General features: G+C 54.8%; 1 protein-coding gene across 5 annotated transcripts in view; it reads right to left on the bottom strand.

The window, feature by feature from the left end:
- The window catches only part of CTXND1 (cortexin domain containing 1), a 65,430-nt gene extending 54,764 nt beyond the window's left edge, over nt 1–10,666 (bottom strand). For all 5 annotated transcript variants that reach the window (XM_073882172.1, XM_073882174.1, XM_073882169.1 and 2 more), the window contains exon 1: nt 10,558–10,666. The gene's annotated coding sequence lies outside the window, so the exon portion shown is untranslated. The remainder of the gene's footprint in view (nt 1–10,557) is intronic.
- Between the last annotated feature and the right edge of the window lie 9,676 nt (nt 10,667–20,342).

Consider the following 20,342-nt stretch of genomic DNA (forward strand, 5'->3'; position numbering starts at 1 on the left):
GGGGGCCGTCCCCTCTGCGGAGAGGCAGGAGGTGGGGAGTGGCCCCAAAGTGAGCTCCCACCCTGCAGACATCCTGCACTCCCTGCCTTCGGGCTTGGATTTGGTGGCACACCAAAGGAGGAACTCTCCTGGCCCACAGGGGGCTCGTGAGCCTGGGGACGAAGTCAAGCAGGAGGAAGCCTCGGCGCCAAGGTCTGAGTCCTGACAGCCTGGGGCCCGCAGGGGAGGCCAGACACGGCCCCCCTGCTTACTCTTCACCAGAACAGCCCGGAACCGTCTGTTCCCTCAGTGGGCCTCCCACACCACCACACGACGATGCGTCTCCTCCAAGGGTCACAAAGCGGGGGTCCTGTGGTAGATTTGGGCAGGTATGTTCTGTTTGGCCTACAGAATGGCTTTCAGTTTAATTTTATTTTAATTTTTAAAACTTGGCCGTTTGGCAGATGTTACGTACAATTCGGCATTTCTGCTCCTGCCAGGCCGTCAGAGCCAGAAGCACGGTGCCTCCCTCTCTGCTTGGCAGGTGCAGCTGGAGCTCCGGTGGAGGCCGGTGCCCCCTCGGACGGCTTGTGGGTGTCATCCCCCCGGGCCCTCACGCTCACCGCATCACCTGCCCTGTCTGCATTAGCAGCTCACTGTGCCACCACAGGCGCGTGTCACGGGGCTGCTCGGGGAAGTCAAGAGCCTTGGACCCGCTGATCTGCGGCCCCATGAACCACGGCTCCCAACTGCCAAACCTCGGATTTCCCTCAACCGCCTCCCCCTCACTCGGGAAGGACGCCGTGCCGAGTGCCCCTGCCTCACTGCCCGGAATGGCTGCGGATCACTCGGCCAGCAAGGCCGGGCCCGGGAGCCTCGAGGGTGGCCTCTGCGGCCTGGCTGTTGGGAGCTGAGGTGAACAATCCCAGCCTGCTGGACGCAAAGTCAGACTTGGCCAAGGAATGCTACCAAGACACGTGACCAGCCAGGCACTTCCCTGTGCCCACTGTCACCTTGGCAAGCTCTTCGGAGCAGGCCCAGGGGCCCTGAAAGGCAGGCCTGTGTAGCCACTAGGGGGGGAGTGATGAGGGCTGCAGGTGGGTGGCACGCTGCTCTGGCAGAGTCCCCAGGACAGGGGACAGCAACCACCGCAAATGCCCTGGGCCAAAGGCCAGGCTACTTGGCATTATCATCTGCCTTCTTTCCCGCAAAAGTCCAGATGGAAAGGCGTCTCTCTCCTTGCCCCCCACGTGGGGATAGTGCCTCCCCACTGAGCGCCAGGACGACGTGGTCCAGAGTCTCCAACGGAGCTTAGCTCACCGGTCACCGGTGGTTTTCGGTGTGCCTCCATGCACACTGGGGCAGTGACCCCCCTCTCTCAGGGTGGACGGCGTCTGTGGAGCAGGGAACGTGGAGGAGCATCTCTGACAAGTGGACAGAGCGCTGGGTCTGCAGGCCTGCGATGCTCTGTGCCATCTGGAGAGCAAGAGGGTGTGGGGCCCTGGGGGCATCCGCCATCAGGCACCGGGCCCAGCCATCCCCACCCCTCAGCCACCTCTGGGTGCCTCTGCGCAGAGCCTGCCACGTGGTCCCTGGCTGGTGTCCTGTCGTCACCGAGTGTGCGGGAGACGAGAGGGGCCATCCAGCCCCCGGTTATTAACTGCCCTTCCCTGTTTAGAGTCCTTGGAAGTGTCAGCTTATTTTCTGCTGAACTGAAAGCAATCTTCTCATATTCTGCTAGCGCTTTCTTTCCTCTGAGCCTAGCAAGCAAATGAACAGATGAGACCCGAGAATTGATGGGCAAAGGCCCATGCTCAGGACAGTGGGGGAAACACTGGTGAAGGATGTGTTGAAATCACAGATGCTCCAATCATCCTTTTATTATTATTACTGATAAACGTGACCATCAGGAGGGGCAGCCTGCACAGTGTGGACCGTGGGAGGCTGGGCCGGCAGATGCCACCTCTCAGCTAAGACTGATCAGGCTCCTACACTTGCAGATCCACAACCCCCTGTGTCTTCTAGCAGCCTCCATGGACAGGGAGAGAGGGTAAGGATGGAGGGCAGGCTTCGGAATCACAGCCCAAATCCTGTTTACTAGCAGTGCAGCTTGGGCGGTTTATTTAACCTGTGGCTCAGTTTCCCCATGGGCAGAACAGGGGTGATGATGAGCACACCGGCCTCCCAGAGTCGGGGGAGGGCCTGCCGTCCCGGAGAGCACAGAGGGGCTAACAGCCTGCCAGCCAGGTTGAAGGGTGAGCCGGTTCCAAGCTCAGGCACTCCCTGCTCCGAACTCACCTGCTCTCCTGGAGATCTGCAGACACTGGCCTTGAGCGTGAAGGATCAGACTTTCCCGGGATACAAGGCCTGACCATATGCGAAAACAGCGGCCCCAGGGGCCAGCAGGTCTGTTCAGGGTCAGGTCCCCACACGACTAACAGCTCAGGCACCTGCTCCTCCTGCATGCAGCCCCCCTCCCTCTTCCTGCACCTTCCCCTTTAAAACCCTCCAGCTCTGCCTGGACACGAAGATGGTCTTTGCGAGCATCCTGCGGAGGACCCTCGCCGACACCTGCGGGGCGGGCCCGGGCATCAAGGCCCTTCGAGGCTCTGACCCCACCCTGCCTCCTGCTGCCTGTGGGAGCGTGTGTTCCCCTCAAGACTGAAACACGCCACCCCGAGCAGGCCGTTGTGATTTACTCAGAAACCCCCATCACTGCGCCTCTGAATCTGGAGGGTGACTGGGCTCAGCTGGGTGCCTCTCACAGGGGGCTTTGTCCCGGGGACGTGGAGGCTCAAGGGGTGGCAGAGGGTCCCAACAGAGCCCAGCCTCGGCTGCGGAGGGCAGAAGCGTCACCACCATCCCCATTCTACCCGTCGAGGCGGCCACAGCCCCAGCTCATGTGGAGGAGCCCTGGATGCCACCTGCAGTAGGGGAGGGTTGAGGACTCTGTCGGTGAGCTTAAAACCACCCCGAGGCTCTGTGCCTCCTTCCCGATTCCCTCCTGCCGCCTGCTCTGCCTGAAACGCCACGCGCTGGCCCCCACCGCGTCAGCCCTGCCCGCCGTCGAAGCCCTCGGCACGCTCCCTGCCCCCAGGCCACCGCTGAGCCCCCTGTGCTCGTGACCACGACGACGGGGTTTCATCCTCGCGAAGTCCACGGAGGCGGACGAGCAGGTAGACGCAGACCCAGAAAAGGTACACGCAGCGGGGAGAAACTGCAGGAAGCACGAGAAGGCTCGTTGTGTGCCTGGCGTTGTAGGTAGGTGATATTTTCATTTTTCAGTATTTCCTGAAACTTCTACAAAGTCCATCTATAACTTGAATCATCAAAAAAATATTTTGCTGGGAAGAGTACACTTTAAAAATAGATGGCAAGCGTTTCTTGCCCTGAATCCAAAGCCCTCGGCTATTAAGCTATTCAAATCTTTGTCCTCCAAAGAAGCAACCTGTCTCTAATTCCAAAGTCCACTCTCCATAAAGGGGACAAAAATACCTCACGGCGGATCAAAGGCGGACAGAAAGAACCTTTCTGCGGCACAGGTGGAAACTGGAGCAATCCTAGGCTTCTGGTAGTGAGCGGTGAGCGTTAAAAGATGCAGTCGCATCATGCCGAGAAGAGGGTTTCTCTCCGTCCCCGGGGGTTGCCGTGTGTCCTTCCGTGATTCCGCAGGGCCGGCTCAGACAGGACAGTGAGGCTTTGGCTGCTGAGCCGTGGCTCTCGTGGCAAACAGGGAAGGAAGAACTGCTGGGAAGCCCGTTGGGGGAGTTACTGTGCGTCTCTCTGGAGCCTCATGGAGAAACGGGGCTCCCGGCTCTGCCCAGACCCTGCTGGCGGGGGGCCTTCCAGGGCTGCGTCCTTTAAACCAGGCAAGTGTGCGGACTGCGCTCCCCTCTCCAGGCAGGGCTGGTCATCCCTGAACTTCAGCTTCTCGAGTTCAGTGTGCCTCATCAGGTCGGGCCAAGCTTGTTCAAGAATGTGCACAGCCAGCTCTGTGCTGGGCAGGTCTGGGTCCGGGCTGCCAGGCTGGCTTCTGAATGTGCCTTTTGTAAGGAGCTTCCAGAGCATTCCTGCAGTGGAAGTTCTGCTCTATCATCAGATCCAGGCTCCACACACGCTTCTCCAGACTTGCTGCGTGACCACACGGCACTCAGGAGTTTTATATATTCTCCGTAAGCTCTTCCCACAATTTAGGGGGTCAGCACTCATACGTCCATTTGCCTGGGAGAACTCGGAGCTCGGAGCAGTGGGGGGGGGGGGGTTCTCGCTGGTCCCATGGCTGTAAGTGGCGGGGTCAAGATCTGGATCCAGAGGCCCTCGTGTTCCCCTGGGAGAGTAGCTCGAGTGTTCTGTAATCTGTGACTTCGACCCGCTGAGGTACTCATGACTGGGTCACCGTCTCTCCCGCCTTCCGCCGTCCGGCCCCATTCCACATGTGGGAAGACCTTTCCTTAAACTGTCCCTCATCCCCCACCACCTCTGCTTCTGAGACGCCTGCAAGTTCTCTCCTCGGAGTCACAGGTGGGGGAACACCTGCTCTGAGGTGGGGGGACCGTGGGGGTGGGTGGGGTGCATTGGGAAGAGGGAAGTCAACTCTGGACAGCAGTCTGGCCCCTGAGACCGTGCAAATCCACTCTCCCCACATGAACGTAGACACCCAGTATCTAAGGAGCATTCTCAGAAGTCACACACATTGCTGAACACAAAGACAATTTCAGGAGAGTTAAATGTCACTGGGCACACGTACTGATGAACAGTAATGTCCTTGCTCTCTGGAGATGTGGCCTCTGGGAAGAGGCAGGATTTTCAAAGTTCAGTTTACCAAAACTGGCGACATGTCTCTATTCTTCTGTGGACACCGAGAAGGAATGTAGCAGCATTTTACACAGGTTGCAGGGAAGGGGGACACTCGCGGTGACTGCCCATGGGCCCGGGGTCACATGCTGGGGGTTGAGTCCAGATGTCTATTTGTCCAGCCCACTGGCCCCCTGAAGGGCGCCCCTCTCAAGCATCAGTTAGTAAGAGAGGGAACAGACTACTTCCAAGAGGAGAGGGGGCTGAACAGCCATACTATTGAGCCACACTAGTGATGGAGGTCCCTTCCAGGGACCTGGTGCTATGGCGGTCCCCAGGCTGTCCCCAGGCTGTCCCCAGGCGTGGGCCTTCACTGCCGTGCCAGCTTGGACAGCACCCTGTCAGCTACAAACAGGCCAAGTTCAAGTCCCATTCCATCAGTTGTTGTGGACTTACTGGTGGCCCCTGCCCCCCATATTCATATGCTCAACTCCTAGCCCTAGCATCTCAGAACGTGACTGTATTTGGAGAATAGTCTCCAGATGTATTTGGTCTTTTACTTTTTTTTTTTTTTTTCTAAGTAGGCTCCACATCCAGCGTAGAGCCCAACGGTGGGGCTAACTCAGGACCCTGAGATGGAGACCTGAGCTGAGGTCAAGAGCCGGACACTTCACCGACGGAGCCCCCCAGACGCCCCCAGAGAAGGGTCTTTTAAAGAGGCGATTAGGGTAAAATGGAGTCAGATGGGTGGGCCCTAACCTCAGACGACTGACGGGGGTCCATGTAAGAAGAGATGAGGACGCGCACGTGCACAGAGGAGGGACCCTGGGAGGATGGGGGAGGAGAGACCAAGGCGAGGGGCCGCAGAACAAACCAGCCCTGCCAACACCTCGATCCTGGACTTGTAGCTTCCAGGACCGTCAGAAGGTACGTCCCTGGGTGGCAGCCCCCAGTCTGGGGCGGCCCCGGAGGCTAATACAGCGTCCTGGCTGTACGAGCTACACCTGGGGCGGCACAGATGGGGCCCCCGAGGCCCAGCAGCAGCACGGCATCGGGACTCCCTGCAGGTGCATGACACACCGTCTTGGTGAGTGTGGGGGCTGGGCTGCACGCGGGGAGTCCTCGTCAATGCCCCTATGGCTAGCGGGGGGGCACAGGGGAAAGGTGAGGGGGCTGTCACCTTCCCCCTCACTGCCTCATTGCCTACAGTCCCAACTCGATGCCATTTCATGAGCCGGCCCCAGGTAATTGTTGAGAAAGATTCTGAGGCCCCATTCCGGCTCTGTGGGAAAGAACGTCATGATGGATGAGCAGTCTGCTCTGGGCAAGGGAAGGAGGCATGACAGAGTGTGCCATAAATCTGCAGTCTTCTAGAACACAGGGAGCTCCACCTGAGCCAAGGAGAAGTCAGGGTGGCCGGAGGGAGCTGGGTATGATTTCAAGGCCAAACAGCCCCAGGCTGCTATTGGCCACCAACGCCGACCCCTGGACGGCAAACAGAGGTCATCGTGACCACTACCTCTGGTTAACTCATCGTGGCCACCCGAGCCTGCAAACATACATCCCTATTCATGTCCGTGGAAAGAACTGTAGTTCAGTCCCCACCGCTCCCGGCCTGGATTGCAGGAGGGGTGGCATGATCCTTTCTGACCCTGTTGCAATCTGTAGGGTGAACTCCGGGGTGTCTGTCATCACACCATCCCAAGGACATGGATGAAATGCCATTTTGGGGTCCATGAGTTCCATGGGGCCAAGGGGCAAGGAGATGGATCTTTTAGAAGAAGGACAGACGGCCGAGGGCTCAGCCTCCCTCCCTGGGGCATGCATACCCTGAGCAGGCTGCAGTGTGGTCCAGGGGTCAAGGGCACTGCCTCCCAGAGTGGTGCTGGGCTTCTTTCCCTCCTCCCTCCTCCCTTCCTTCCTTCCTTCCTTCCTTCCTTCCTTCCTTCCTTCCTTTATTGGTTGGGGAGGGGCAGAAGGATAGAGAATCTTAAGCAGACTCCACACCCAGCACAGAGCCTGACATGGGGCTCGATCTGACAACCCTGAGATCAAGACCTGAGCCAAAATCAAGAGTTGGATGCTTAACCAACTGAGCCACGTGGGCGCCCCTGGGCTGCCTGGCTTTATATTAAGCAAAGATAAATTATGGAGTAGAACAAAACAAATTTTTAACTGAAAGATAAAGAATTTTTTAAATTTGAAACATAAAAAAATAGAGTGTAGCCCCATAAACCGAACATGAAATGTGTGCCTTGAGACCCTTTACTGAGGCCCCAGGGGCACATTCCTTTTGGGGTCATTGGTGGTTTTCAGCGGGAAAGTGGAAGGAGCTCTAGTCTAAGTGTGAACGTGCCAGGTCTCTTCCTCCCTCGGTCTGTGCCTGTCCTTGCCATCGGGACGGTAAAAACGTGAAGGTCAAGGTGACGGTGTGGGCCCAGAGGAGAGGGCTGGGGAGGCGCCTGTTCTGTTTGCAGGCTGCACCGTAAGCGAGAGGCAAGGACAGTCCTGGGCGGCGTCCGGGCAGGACAGGACTGCAGGGGTGAGGCGGAACCCCAAGCACGCTCAGGGGGGGCTCATGCTCGTGCAAGCCCCTCTGTGCCACAGGGGCCCCAAGGGAGCGAGTGGCTCAGGGGGTGAGGGGCGGCTGGGGATTCTGGGATTAGGAATCCCAACCTCATCTCTTCCATGGAGGACAGTGTCCTTCTATGTTTCCCTTGAAATAAGTTCCCTGAGGGGGTCTCTGCCTGGAAGGGCTTGAAACATCCTTGACCTTGGGGGCACAGCAAGGACCTCTCCAGAAATGTCCAGCCACCAGGGCACGTGTTCAAGAGAACGCAGAGGAATCTCCACTGAGCTCTGATGTCCACGGTGGAGAGAGCGCAGACCGTGGAAGGGCAGGTTCACAGGACTTCCTTTCCAAAGCACCAGCTACGTCCTCAACGATGATTCCCACAATAACCCAGCAAAGAAGGCAACGGCGTCCTAAGTTTACAAACGGGAAGACTGAGTCTCAGAAGGAGTTAGAAGCTTCTGTGCAACAACCAGCCATGATAGAGACCAGTCAGAGGGACCTCGCCCGCGGCCTCTGTACGCATTAGCTGATTTCACTTCACCCTCACAAAGTGCAACTGGCAATCACAGCTAAGGGCAAATACCCTTTTGTGCGTTGAGTGCAGACTCTCCATCAGGGATGTCCTCCTCCCAGAACAGGTGCAGCGCTGGTGAGAAGAGCCCAGGCTTCACGGCCAGAGGAGCCCGGTTGGGAATACCAGCTCTCCTCCCCCGAACCGACACGGGTAAGTTGAGTCGCCCCTGTGCTCCCAGGAGAACTGCCCCCTGGGAATTAGATGCCAACAGCGCTTAGCATGCAGTACGTATTCACAAGTGAAACTGACTTTCAGATACCAGTTCTCCTGGGTTTTACAAACGAGAGACTGACGCTCAAAAGGCAACTTGCTTACAGTCACCTGACCGAGGCAGAGCCCACAGCAAATGCTGACCTGTCGGCTGCAAGCGTCGGGATTCTTTCTTCCCTGCGAAGACACCGGAGAACGGACGTTCGCGGGGCTGATCCTGAGTCGTCAGGAAATGTCTGGATGCCCATGAGCCAGCTCTCGGATTGTAGGAAGCACGTAATGCACTTTAGGAATATTTTCTTCCAAAACCATTGGAGTAGTTGAAAATGTTGTCACTTCCAACGTTCATGGGAACCTCAGTCAGCTCAAGAATTCACGGACATGGACCCGTGCCAGAGCCTTCGACACCAAAATTCATTCATTATGGTCTTCCTTCATAGCAGAACTTATTAGAAGCATTAGCCTCAGAGTCTTGGAACCTTGTCAATTTTATAAACACTGTTCTTTCTAGTGTGGCTGGACAGGAGAATTTAAGGACATTGTCCTTGATACCACATCCACCATTTTCCACTTCAATCATGGAAACACGGTTGAATTTGAGAGACACTGTGCACAAACCACCTTAGCAGCTTTTGAGTCTGTGCTATGGTAGTGTAATCCGGTTGTGTAAATATTTGTTGGAGAAAGATTAACTAGCAAGGCAGTCTATTCAGAATGGCTGCCTCCCTCATTAGCCCAGGAAGGAAATAAACTGGAAAGATGAGCCGTTCAATATATGACAACTTATAAGCAGTCACTAAACATCTAGACAAACTACTTTTCTTCCAAGCTAATTAAGGTTCATACTATTGAAAAAAAAAAAGTCTTTATTTCACCGTAACCTCGTTCCATGTAAATTTTCATTTTAAATATCTAACGCCCAGAAGTTTGCTACAATTTTCCAAAGTCATTTGACTTCAGAGACACCTCATACTTCATGCATTCATTGCTTGCATGTTGTTCATAAATAATAAATACAGCCGAAAAGAAGTGATTGGGGGAATTAATCGTCCAAGACAGGAGCATATTAATGCAAACATTACACTGAATAAATGAACAGCCTACCTTCAATTTCTCTTTTAGATAAATGTGAAGTTACCAGTTTCAGAGCAGTTTTCCAGAGAGAAGTGTTTGCTTGCACAACTTCCCTCCTAGTGGGTCCTCAAAGCTGGGTCTTATGCTGAGCCATCCCTGAAAATGGAACCTTCACCCAACTCCAAGTTGTAAGTCACATCTAAGGCCTTGGATATTTGGCTTTATGATGGCCTAAGGCCTTTCTGCAGGTTTTCGAGGACCACACATCAGGTTAGTACAATTCCTCTCAAGGGGAGCCTTCAGGAGGCAGAAGGACAGGAAGAGAACTTGAGCCCCCCAGCCCCCAGGCATAGACCCCCTAATCCACTGGACACCGATGTGACATAAAAGAGTAAGACTGCATCGCACTGCCAAGCCAGATACTCTGGTCCTCTGGCTGGACTCCGGGGAGGCTCAGGGCGACCCACCTAAGGATTGAGCTGATGCAGACTTGGATTGGAGCAGAACCTTTCCCAGCGAGGCCTGCTTGGGGGACTTATCTCTGGGTCCAAAGCCACATTGTGACCTTACTGAGAATCTAGCGAGAAGGTGCATCCCCGCGGTCCTTCCTGACAGTCTCTCCCTTCCAGAACATTCCCTGTGGGCACTAGAGACTCTCTTACAGAATTGAGTTCCATAATGCATTCCCCAGAATACCTCCCAGAGGCATTCTCCGCACTGATAACAGGGAAAAGATTTGAAAGATGGCGTTAGGCTTTTCGCTGTAGATCAGGACAAAATCCCACTGAGACTTGACCTTTTAAAAAAGCTGCCACCAACAGAACTTTTCCCAGAAGTTACATCAATTGTGACCTTCGTCAGCGACACTGAGCAAGATCTCTTCCCGGTGACTGTCAGCCACAAGCAGGGACCGGATTTTAGGCACAGAACTTGATGAGAAGGAATTTGTAACTTTGATTCGGTTTCACTCACACTCCCTCCCGCCCCCCGCCCCGGGAAAAAGGGCCGAGGAGCCCCTTGCGGAGGAAGGGGCGGCTCGGTCCGGGTGGGAGGGGGGCGCCCGGGCACCGCGCAAGCTCCCCGCTCCGGAGCCCCGAGCCCGCAGCCTCACCGGCGACCGCGGCTCCCCCGGCACCGCGCCCCGGGGCCTCCCTGCCCGCCGACCGCCGCGCACCCCGGGCTCAGAGGCCGGGCGAGGGGTCCCGGGCCCCGGCGGCGGCGCGCGGCTGGACCCCAGCGTGCGGACCCGCGCTCGCGGCCGGCGGGCTGGCTCCGGGGCCCGGCCGGGACGCCCCGGCTCACGGCGCGGACGCCGCGGCGGCGGGTCCCGGGGAGCTCCGGCGCTCCTTACCTGGCCAGGCGGTCCCGTGCGCTCGCGGGTCCTGGGCCGGCGGGGCGCCCGCTGCGGGGCTGGGGCGCGGGGCGCAGCCCAGGCCCGGCTCGGCGGGCGGCGGGCGGCGGGCGGCTGCGGCTGAGTCAGCGCCCGGGCGGAGCGGGCGAGCCCGGCCCGGCTGCCGACAGGGGCTGTGAGCGGAGTCGCGGGCGCCCCGGCGTTTTAAAGGCGAGGCAGCTGGATGCCGTTCAAGCGGAAACGCAGGGCGAAACTTCACCCGCTGCCGGCGCGGGGAGGGGGCGCCGGGAGGGGGGGCGGGAGGGGGTGGTGCAGGGAGGGGGCACCCGGCGCGGGGAGCGGGCGCGCGGGGAGGGGGCGTCGAGGGGTTGGCAGGCGGCGGGTAGGGGGCTTGGGGAGGGGGCGGCGGGTCCCTGGCAGGTGCGCCGCCGAGCCACCGCTCTTCCAACGCGCTGCCTTCAAGAGGTTCGCTTGGCGGGGACGCCGGTGTCTCCGGCAGCGTCCGCCTGCATCAGGCTTCATAGCGAGAAGAACGTTTCCATCAAAGTTGGGAGGGAGACCCGGGCCGGTTTGCAAAGTCCGGTCAATGCAATTAGACAACAGAAGAAAAATGGTGTGAAAGCCTCAGGTTGTGTCTTGTAAAGCCAAAATTTTTTTTTTTTTTGCCTTTTTTAAAACTGGAAAGCAGGGAAAACGATTGCTATTTGCAGTGCATGGGATGGTCCAGCTGGAAAATCCAAACTGCAGATCGAAATAGTAGCCTTTTCAACGAACTGGCCTGCTGTCAAACGAACATACCAGATTAGCAGTGTTTTTGGGCGCTTACTAACCGTAGCGAATGGAAATGGAGAATCCCATCCTCACTAATAGCAAAACCATAAATAGCTGGGAATATAAACGTATAAGGGAATATGGTCTACTTTGTAAGAAAAAAAAGAAAGAAAGAAAACACCTGTTCTTTACTAGGGGACTAAAGAAACTTGAATCTATTAGGACACAATCCTTACTCTTGGACAAGAAGTGAACATAGTAAACTTATCACATGGTCTTGGTAAATTCGATACAATCTCCTTCCAATTCCAGGTAGAATTTTGTTTTCAACTTGAGGTTAGTGATTCTAGGTCTCCTGTGGAAGTATAAAGAGAGCAGGGTCAATGGCAAGGTTGATAAAGAAGAGCAGGAGGGCCACCAGGGATGAGATCAGGAAAGAACGCGCCCGCGTGAATGAATAAATACAACAGAGCGACTCAGGGCTTACTGTTCAAGGAAGAGCTTCACATGCACGAATGTCTGTGGAACCTCACAACCCTGTGAGGCAGACCCCGTCTTGCTGTCACCTTCAGGTAAGGAAATGCAGGCCCCGAGGGCAAATATCCCCCATGAGGTCACACAGCAGCGGAGGGTCGGGGCCTCCAGAGTCAGGCATCCGTGCCAACCCTCCATCACACGACACTGCCCTTCTCACAAAGCAGTAATTAAAACAGCATGTTCCTGGCCTGGGGATGAGTTCACTGCAGAAGGGTGAAGAGACCAGAGTCGGCAGTACATGAGAAATCGTGGTGTTTATGGTGGCACTTCAAGTGGACAGAATGGTTGAATTCTTCAAAAAACAATATTGGCTTGAGTGGACCGTAATTAGAGGGGACTGACTCTCTACCTAGCTCTCTAGAGCAAAATAAATTCCAAAATCCATCGAATAGCGAATGCAAAAACGTGAAGCCAAAAAATAATAAGATGGATATATAGATGAGTATTTGTCACAGAGCTGGGATTGTGAGAACCTTTCTAAATATATCACAAAACCATCAAGGAAAAAACTAATAGATGGGATTATAAAATATACAAACAAATGTCTTTATTGAAAAAATATATAAGCGGAGTTAAAAAGTGACAAACTGAAAAAAAATATTCGCTGTATATATGACATGGGATTGCTAAGTTCAGCCAATGAAAATACAAACACCCAGTTAAATTTGAATTTCAGGTAAACAACAAATAATATTTTAGTATAAGTATGTCCCATTCATCGTTTATCTGAGAGTCAAGTTTAACTGGATGTCCTGTATTTTATTTGGTACCCCTAGTATTATAGAAACATTTGCAGGTAGAAAATTCATAAAGATCTCTTATAATCGGTACAAAATATGACCATCCCAATAGAACAAAGAATAAAAGAGATGCAGGCAACTCACAAAAGAAGAAATGCTAATGTCCAAATAATAGAACAAAACAACCATCCTGCTGCCAATAAGAAACTTGGAAAGCTGTATTTTTCACCTACCAGGCTCTGCAAATTTTAAGATATCGACAAAGTTCGCGGCTGGTGTGGAGCTTGGGGGAAATAGGCATTGTCTCTCACTATTGATGAAAATGTCAATTAGCACAATGTTTCCAGAAAGCAGTTTGAGAACAAATATGTAATTGAGTACTTTACGTGCTTAGCAGTAAACCAAACAAATCCACTTTTAAGAATTTATCCGAAGAGATGATTTTACAAGTGAACAAAATGCATAAACAACTTTGCATAAAAATATATAATAGTGAAAAGTTGGTAACAACCTAAATGTCCATACATAGGAGAGAGGTTAATTAAATAGTAATAACAGGGCTTGAGACTTTACTGTGATTCAGGCACTGTTCTTTTTTTTTTTTCTTTTTTTAATTGTTATGTTAATCACCAGATATTACATCGTTAGTTTGTGATGTAGTGTTCCATGATTCATTGTTTGTCAGGCACTGTTCTAAGCACCTCCTGTGTACTCACCTGTTTAATCCTCAAAAACAAAACGTAGTAAAACAGACCCGCCCCACGCCCCCACGCCCCACCTCCCCTGAGTGGGAAGGTACTGTGAGCATCTTTATCTTACAGAAGGGAAAACAGGACCGAAACTGGAGGCAACTTCCCCAAGGTCCCACAGCTAGGAAGTGGGGGGTGGGGACTTACACGGAGCAGTTGATATTCAGGGACCACAATGTCAGCTCCCGTGCTCTGTTGTGTACTTAAGGGATCTCCGGGATGACATGCCAGAGTGACTCCATCCATAGGATGGAAGACTATACGGTCCCTAAAAATGACAACACGGCTCTGTATGTGTTGGCACAGAAAATGTTCATGACACAGTGTTAAGTGAAAAAGGGAGTTTCCAAAAACACATTGCTATAGATTGGATGTCTGTGTCCCCCCAAAATTCGTATGTTGAAACCTAATCCATCATGGGAGGGCATTAAAAGGTAAGGCCTCTGGGAGGCCCCCAGTTTGTGGGATTTTGTTCTATCAGCCATAGTATGATCCCATTTATGTAAAATCGAAAATATTTATATTTGGCTGCATATAGGCACAGAGATAAGTCTGGATGAATAGCCACGAATATAGTAACAGGTTTTCTTTCTAACTGTTGGGAGTTCAGGTGGTTTTTTACTTTCTTCTTTTTTTTTTAAGATTGTATTTATTTTTTTGGCAGAGAGAGACACAGCGAGAGAGGGAACACAAGCAGGGGGAGTGAGAGAGGGAGCAGCAGGCTTCCCGCCGAGCAGGGAGCCCGATGCGGGGCTCGATCCCAGGACCCTGGGACCATGACCTGAGCCGAAGGCAGATGCTTAATGACTGAGCCACCCAGGTGCCCTACTTCCTTTTTGATATTTTTCCAAATGACTCAGGTTTTTAAATTATGAACGTGTATCATTGAAATATCCGGCGGGGGGGAGCCCCGGAAAACAAAGTCTTCCCATTTTATGATTCAGTCCTTTAGGATCTTGATGTTCTAGGCTTCTCCCAAGCTTGTTGTCTCTCCCTCTGAATTCTGGGAGCTCAGATCCCTGGCTGAGGACTCAGTTCTCCGCCCAAGTAAATCCCAGGCATCCCTCCGGCACCTCCCGCCTGCCCCTAGTTGAGTGAGGAGGACGGTGCCCTGGACCCCGGACCTCTTGGGTCAAGTCTAGGTGCTGTCACAAAGGACACTGAGAGCCCGGGGAAGTGCTGTCCCCTTGCTGGGCCCCGGTGTCTCAGCTGTGCAATGAGATGTACAAGTTAGGATTACCGTTGCCAAGAGGACAGAAATCCAAGCGAAGCCAGCTTGAGAAATCAGGCATATTCCCTGGAAGGATCAGAGACGCCGGGAATCCAAGCAGAGTAGGACCACCCCGGCCGGCTAAGGCCCGAGCTGCACGTGAGCCCCCGAGGCGGCTAGGAACATGGATCGGGGCTTCGCTCTCTCCCCCCGCCTCTGTGCTCTCTAGGCGTCTGTCTTGCTCTCCTCTTTCATTCAATACCAGCTTCCATTCCTCCTCGCTCCGCAGAATCACGGCAGCCTCCTGAGCTCTATGGAACAGCCTCGGTCACCCAAAGAGATTCATTTTCTTGGTGCTTCGTTTTAAAATTTCCGAGTCAGCTTCATTAACTCAGCTGGCTACAGATGTCCGTGCGATGCATCCATCGTGGATGGGCTGTGACTCGGCTCCAGGTCAACAATCCCGTTTGGGAGCCAGGCTGAAGAAGCAGTTTCTATATGGAGCGTTTTGGTCCTAGTGGCAGAGGGAAAGTGAGGACCGCAAGCTTGGGCTCTGCCAGACAAAGTCACGCGGACGAGCCCGGTGTCAGTGGGGAGGAAGCCCGCCGCTCCCCCCGAGCAGCAGTACCGCCCCCCACAGCCAGCATGTGGCGGCAGGGGGACAGGGTCGTAGCAGAACACGGCATTGGCCGCCCCAGCCACTGGATGACATGGGCGCCCGTGCCATGTTCTGACACGTCTCCATCCAAGGAAAAAGATATGGGGACATCAAGCAGAAATTGCAGCCATCCTGACGCCAGCCGTCCTTACGCTGGGGCCGTGTGATGCCGGACGTGGGCTAAGTGGCCCCTGGGGGCAGTTGGGGTGCAGGGGAAGGGATGCTGGGCTCGGAGTCAGACAAGCCCTGAGTTCACATTCTTACTCCACCACCCACTGGATACGGAACCATGGCCGAATCACAGCGTGTGGGGTCTTCTCCTTCGGGACACAGAGAACGGTTCTCACAGGGCAGCGACTGAGGCCAGCGCAGCATCAAATGGAAGCCGTGGAGCAGAGGGTCTCATGGTCCTGCTGTTAACCCTTGAAAAGAGAACGTGGCTCACCTGCTCCTACTCGGTATCTGCTGGGAGCAAAGCAGCGCAGGGCCCCTGAAAGGGGGGCCCGATTGCTGTCTGAGTTTGTTTTTTTTTTTAAAGATTTTATTTATTTAATTGACAGAGAGAGAGAGAGACAGCGAGAGAGGGAACACAAGCAGGGGGAGTGGGAGAGGGAGAAGCAGGCTTCCCGCTGAGCAGGGAGCCCGATGTGGGGCTCGATCCCAGGACCCTGGGATCATGACCTGAGCCGAAGGCAGTCGCTTAACCAACTGAGCCACCCAGGCGCCCCACTGTCTGAGTTTTTAACGGTGGACCCTCCTCTCCCACCTTGAAACTTCAAAACAGGTTGGTTTCAACAGAATTAGTTAAGCGTCACCCACATGCACCTGGTTTGGGTGGATATTGAGTACCGGGAGCCAGCTAATGGGGGAGGCTGCTTTCTCTGTGATGGGGACAGAAAGTAGGGTGCACCAACCCTACCTTGTCTGTTCACTCTTCCCCGCTTGGAGATGTCACCATGGGCACCAGCTGGTGCCCCAGCTGTGCCATCAGGGGCCCACAATCTGTCCCCAGGGGCTCCCAGCACACTGATGGGTGTTAATGCCTTGATCGGCGGGTGACATGCATCTCTGACTGCATCACAAAGCAGGCGTGTAGCTTCCTGACCCCCAATCCCTGCTGATGGTCCAGGGATTCCTTTATTTCAGTGGTGAAATTCGCAAGGGGACAGTTGGGGGAAAAGTTATTTCCAGAGCCTCTGGCTCTAACCCAGCATGGGATGGATTATGGGTGAAAGCGGTGCATTTTCTATCTGAGGAGATGTTCAGCAAGACGGCAGAGGGCCCTGGTTTAGAAAAGCCAATCTGAAATTTTCAGGCATTTACTTGCAAGTCGCTTCTTAAGCCACTGGTAGCTTGAAATCACCCGTAATGTTTTGAGCTCTGCGCGGGGGAGGCCACGTCCTGGAGGGCAGCCAGCGGTTTGAGCTCTGGTGAGGCTGGGGAAGGTCGAGCTGGTCAGTCTCCAGGGCAGGTTCCTGGGTCCAGTCCGCCACGGCCTTCTCCTGAGCCCCCCAGGGGAGCACGCAGAGAGGCCGGCTCTGCCGAGTGTAGGGAGGTGTCGGCAGCGGGTGCCAACTCCACCTTGAGCCTGCAGTCATTTTTTAAAGTTTTTATTTGTTTATGTTTTTTAAGAGAGAGAGAGCGTGCGCCAGTCGGGGGGGTGTTGGGGGAGGAGGAGGGGCAGAGGCAGAGGGAGAGAGAGAACCTCAGGCAGACTCCTTGCTCAGCACGGAGCCCGATGGGGGCTCCATCCCAGGACCCTGAGATCATGACCTGAGCTGAAGTCGCTTAACCCACGGAGCCCCCCCACGCGCCCCCTATCCTGCCGTCATTTTTAAGGCTCTTTCTCTGACTCTCCATTTACAATTCCTGCTTAATGAACTTGCCCCATTTATAAAATACATGAATGAACATTTCGACCACTCCTCCGGACAGCGGCCAGAACTATCCCTTTAAAACCTACCACTGCTTTGCACAGAAATCCTCAGTGGTTTTCCATTTCACTCAGAGTGAAATCCAAGGTCTTTTGATGACTGACAAGCACCGGGAAATTAGCTGGTCCCTCTCCAGTCTCCTTTCTGACCCCCACCTGTCTTGCTTCTCCAGCCCCAACACTCCCGGTCGTTCCTGCCCCTGGGTCTTTAGCACTTTCTGCTCTTTCTACTGAGACTGTTCTTCCCCCCAGAGCTGGACAAGATTAGCTCTCTCTCTCTCTCTCCTTCCTTGGTTGGAACATCAGGTAACTTCCGTGATCATTCTGTGGCAAAAGAGAAATTGTCCCTTTGACTCTGTCTTCACCTCCACGGCCAGAGTGCACGCTTACTGGGATGTTTGTGGTCTCTCTCCGCTAGAGTCCCCGTCCATGTGGGCAGGGCTCTGTGTGGTTCGATCCTGTGTCTTTCACGATTGGCCCAAGTTGAGGACATGGATGCTCAGATGGTTGCCTGGTGCAGGGGAGCCTGCTGCCTCCGCTGGGTGTGCTGGGTGTGGGGCGCTGCCTCCCGGGAGGGTCTGCTGGTGAGAGCACAGCTGTGAGCTTCTACCTGACTGGCCGTGTCCCAGCCCAGGGCCGGGCTCATTGCCTTGTACACCCAGGAAGAGGAGACCCCCAAAGACCCTCAGAAAAGCCCTCAGGGGCCGGTTCAGGAAGCAGGTTGGACAGAACGCACTGGGCAGGGTTCTGCACGCGACCTTGGGCCAGCCCCTCTCTCTTCCCGGCCTCCCTCTCTCCACCGGGTCAGGGCGCGTGGTGCTCTGAGCTTCCTGTCTGCTCTGGCATTCCCTGTTCCATCCCTGGATGGGCCGGGGAGGCAGCTTTTGAGGGAAAGCTTTTTGGAAAATCCCCAGCTGTTGGCTGTCGTCCGCATTGTGGTGCTCTTGATGCTTGTGTTCTGGGCTCCCTGCCTCTGCCGGATGACACAGCACGGCTGTGGGTCAGCTCATCCTTCTTCCCTGCTCACCCTGCGCCTCAGGGCCGGGACCTCCAGGCTGATTTGTGCTCTCGGTGAGCTGGGAAGGCAGCGGCGGGGGGGAGGGGCGGTGTGCAGACTTCAGTGACAGCCCATCCCTCCTCTTCGCATTTTGGGGAGGGCTGAGGGATGACCTAGTCCTACAGGAAGAGGCTCAAGGGAAGGACATGGTGTCTGTCTGCTGGTCCAGCTTGGGGTGTCCAGAGCCCGTTCTCACACAGCCTCCGTACTGCTAACCCCACTTACAGGCCGGGCAGAGCAGGTAGGAGATGATGCAGACAGGGAAACTGAAGATGGAGAGGTTCAACCACCGGTCCAGAGTCCCAACACGGCAGGCCCAAATCCCAGAACTAGAAACCAAGTCGCCCAAGTCTTTGTCCAGGGCAGTTTCTGCCATGTCCAGTTGCCTCCCCTGGCACATGGTCATGCTCTTGAAATTGAAATTGTCACTGTGTGGCCAAGTGGTACCAGAGCTCGTGGTCTGTGGCTGAGCCAGACTCTCTGGGCTGTGGGGCCCGGCGTCTTTGCTTCAGGCGGTCCCACGTGATCTGAGCGCTGTCAGCCCTGTGGGGGCTGAGCTCCCTGGACCCTGCATCATTCAGCACAAGAGTGCCCGCCCAATCACTGGGCCCCCCGCCTCCTCTGTCAGCCCAGAGTGGGGGACAGCGTGTAGAGCGGGGGTCCACCGAGAGGTGCTGTTGAGATGGACCTGCTACAGGGAAGGTCGGGTTCAAGTTGGTGACACCCCCCAGGAGCCATGATGCAGAACCCAGGTCTACTGTGGACCCTCTGTTCCATTCTTGCCAGAGTCTGGAGTTACTCCCCCTCCTTTGGGAACTGGCCTCCCCACCTCAACCTGGTCTCCTGGACCCTCTCTTGGAGTGGGACCCATCTTCCAGCTTCCCTTCAGAGACAAGCCTGCTTTTAAGGGGCTTCCTCTGATCCTCTGGGCAAGCAGAAGACAGTGACAAATGGCAGGGGGTGGGTGGGGTGGTAGTTTCTGGAACTCACAGAGCTCTCACTGATCCTTGGTCCTGATCCTTGCTCTGTGGTTCCTGACTCTCTTCCCAATGGGTCAGGGCGGATGTTTCCCTGAACGCCCTGCCTGCTTAGAAACCCACAGTCCCCTGGGGAACCATAAGGAACCTCAACTCCAAGAAGGACCATTTGCCTCTTCACTCCTTGTGCATCTGTCTCCCCTGGAGAACCATAAGGAACCCCTGTTCCGAGAAGGACCATTTGCCTGCTCATCCTTGTGCACCTGTCTCCCCTGAGGGCTGGGTACAAGGGCACAGCTCCAGTCATGGCTGGCGTCTCCCCAAGTCCCCTTGCTCCAGCTCCAAACCCCAGCATCGTCTACCAGATGGATGCAGTTCTAATTCAAGCAAGCTATGTCCCCGTGAAGGCACCACCAGAGGGAAGAGAGGCCAAGTTGGGAGATAAGACTTTTAAGAAAGCTTGGGAGAGAGACCGCAATGAAATCTCAGGTCACTCAATCTCCCTCTGTGATCTGTTCTTGTCTTATCCCCTAATGGCCGATGAATTTGTCATTGAAAGGGGTCATTCAGACAGTGGCAGGGTGAGGGCCCAGGTGTCCTTTACAGTGGTTCCCACTGCTTTGCTGATGTCCCCTGGGACAGTGTGCCTCAAGAGAGCCTGGCTGCCCAGTGCTGCCCAGTGCAGGGTAGTGACGCACTGCCTCTAGCCGCGGAAGAGGGAGGGGCCCCGTCTGCCTGTGTCTGCTCTTCCATCATCCTGTGGCTGGGAATTCCACATTCTCCACAAGGCTACGCAGGGCGACATGTATTTATCTCAGTTTCTCTTTTGTCCTCCCTACCTGCACACGCCTACGGCCCCCTCCCCGCACTCATGGAACAAGCGTCCGCTGAGTTTCCATTTGTGGAGTCAGTGAATAAGGGAGACGGGGGTCTCTGCTCTTGTGGTATTTTACAATCCAGTGGGTTAGAGTGACATTAAAGGAGCATTCACACAATATCCCATTACAATTGGGTTAAGTGTCATGACAGGGGAGGGCAGGGCGTAGTGAGGGAATGTCATAGGGGAAGAGAGTGAATCTGGGCAGTGCGGAGGCTCCCTGGAGGAAGGGACACGCAGGCTGAGGTTTATAGCAGGAAGAGGGCCGCAGAAGGC

This window comes from Callorhinus ursinus, unplaced genomic scaffold, assembly GCF_003265705.2.
Source record: "Callorhinus ursinus isolate GAN/ISIS: 27379988/994484 unplaced genomic scaffold, GSC_fseal_2.0 scaffold45, whole genome shotgun sequence".
In the NCBI taxonomy this organism is placed as follows: Eukaryota; Metazoa; Chordata; class Mammalia; order Carnivora; family Otariidae; genus Callorhinus; species Callorhinus ursinus.